Raw genomic sequence first — 2,703 nt, 5'->3', positions numbered from 1 at the left:
GATGGATCACGCAATATACCTCTGGTCTGATTGAGGCCTCCTCACCCCCCACTACCATGACTCCAGTGCTGTTCCCTACTCTGGACTGGATGGGAGCATGTACATAGGTATAGGCAAGAGATAAAGCTCACAACACATGTAACCCAGGAACAGGAATGTGGATAACGATACCAAAAGGGTAGGGGAAAGAGGCGGGGGAGAGGTGAGGAGGAGTGGATACTGATAGCAAGGAATAGCATATAAACACACACACACACACACACACACACACACCTTCAGGGGGAAGAGCAACAGAAACCAGAGGGGGAGGGAGACAACCTTCAGTGTGTGATATGAAACAATAACAATCTGTAATCTCTCAAGGGACCATGAGGGTGGGGGGGGAAGAAGGGACAAAAAGAGGAGCTTATCTCTAAGGCTCAATAGAAAGTAACTGTCTAGAAAAGAATGATGACAATATATACACTAACATGTCTGATATAATGGATTGATGTATGGATTGTAACAAGAGTTGTCAGGGCCCCTAATAAAAAGATCTTAAAATAAATAAATAAATCCTTAAACCAAAAATATACCCTAAAATCTAAAAATTAAACAATTATTTCACTAGTATAAAAGTTGGCCTTGAGCATTACACTCTTTTTAATAAGAGCTATCTACATGGGTTTATATTGACAGGGATGCCTCTGGTGGTATAGCGGTTATACATTGGGCTGCAATCCTCAGGGCCCTCAGTTTGAAATTAAAAGCAGCTCCACAAGTGAAAGACCAGGCTTTCCACTCCCATGAACAGTTACAGTCTTGGAAACCCACAGGGGCAGTTCTTCGCTGTTCTATAGGGTCACCAGGAGTCAGTACTGACTCGATGGCAGTGAGGTGTTTATTTTTTTATTACTGACATCAGACTTTCAAAAGACTAGATAGGAACCTTAGGAGATAGTGACTTTATGCTAATAGATGAGGAACATGGAGGGAGTTACCATGAGCCAACTCATTGCCAATGAGTTGTGAAACCACTAACCATTTTAGTGGTTTTCACAGCAGAACTAGCATCTAGTTCTATGCATATGTATCAATGCTTCTTGCCCTCCCTATGCCTCAGAGTCTGTGGCCCAAACCTGGTCACATCAGTATTGTAGCGATGCACTAACATCTGGTGACTATTTCCAAGTTTTTCCTTGGGCAGCTCCCAAACCTCCCACTCCATCATTGCAAATCTTATCTGAATCCTATAGTGAATATATCTGATAAGTGGTTGATAGTTGGTAATGGATGTATTGTTTCTTTTCAAACTATATTTGAAGGCCAGATGGTAGCAGTGTTGAAGGGGCACTGTAAAATGATAAATAGCACCAAGAACTGAACTTTCAAGCCCATGAAAAACTTGGTTCTATAGAGAGGTGCCCTTCATCAAGCAAGTTAATGGCTTGTTGCTTTTGGTAGCAACAAGGTAATTAGGTCAACACAAGAACATATAGGATCCAATGTGAACTCCCGAAATTCTTAAAATGAAACTGTGGGCACAGGTAAACTGTCTGGCTAACATTAAGAGAGAAAAAGAGAGGAATGAAATGTAGAAAATAATAGGATGAGAAAGTAGGAAAGCCATATTCAAAGTAGAGCTTTACTTGATATTCTATGTTCCAGAAAAGTGTGAAAAGGAAAGGCTGGAATACTCAAGTACCCCCACCTCCACTCCTACCACCACCATCAGCCCCATTAGCCCTATCCTCCCCACCCACGTTAAATTAGATGGTCATTTTAGTGGTTTTCACAGCAGAAAAGATTTAATTCCAACACATCATAAACTGCGAAAAACACTAGTATTTATTTGAAAAAAAAAACCCAACATTTTAATCACTCTCCCTACTCCTTGTAAGAAGTGACTAGGTTGGAGCAGCAGAAGAAGCCATGCTTAGTCTGTAGTCACAGGAAGGAGTAACAGGAAGGAGAATCAGGACTAGGAGGAAGAAATGGAATGTACGGCTAATTGTCTCTATAAGCAACTGCCTCCTTTATCATGAGGATCGCCAGGAAGCTTAGGGAAAAAGTTGGCCCTCAAAGGCCCACCAGTTAGCAAGGAATAGCTATCCAAGCCCATAATTAAAAAGGTCCTTCCTAAGAGATCACACTTGAAGACTATGGGGAAAGATATTCACAGTGAGGGCCAGTTATACCCACTCAAAGCCTAGGCAAGTACAGTAAGGGTCAATTATGGAACACACACACACAAGCAGGGTAGAGACCAGTTGTGTTACATGCCACACATGCACACTTGAGCACATACACTAAGGTTACCAACACACAACCACGCCCTCTGAGTGATGTGAGAGAAGACAAATCATGGAGGGAAGGTCTGTAAAGTGAAGGCACAGCCTCACAGGGTCCCACCCCCCCCCCTTTTCCTTGCCTCTCCATACTTCTGGAGATGACCCGTTCTGGTCTGTGGGAACTTTGATGCAGGGAATACACAGGCTATAAGAAGTGGGGAAGGACACAAATACAGAGGAGAGGAGGCGCAAATTGACAAGTGGGATATACTGAAAATAAAACACCTGTGTACATCAAAAGAATTTACCAAGAGAGTATTAAGAGAGTTCACGGACTGAGAAAACATCTTTTGCAATGACACATCAGACAAAAGCCTTATTATTAAATTCTGCAATACTCTGCTAGCTTACAATAAGAAAAAAAAAACTGCCC

The 2,703-nt window shown here is 42.1% G+C and overlaps 1 pseudogene; it reads left to right on the top strand.

Annotated features, from left to right (window-relative positions):
- LOC101660924 overlaps positions 1-2,703 on the top strand; it is a 35,964-nt pseudogene that overhangs the window by 5,595 nt on the left and 27,666 nt on the right.

The sequence above is a fragment of the Echinops telfairi genome, unplaced genomic scaffold, assembly GCF_000313985.2.
Source record: "Echinops telfairi isolate 266 unplaced genomic scaffold, ASM31398v2 ScPeMD7_19;HRSCAF=73, whole genome shotgun sequence".
In the NCBI taxonomy this organism is placed as follows: Eukaryota; Metazoa; Chordata; class Mammalia; order Afrosoricida; family Tenrecidae; genus Echinops; species Echinops telfairi.
This window is presented reverse-complemented; position numbering and strand designations above follow the sequence as displayed.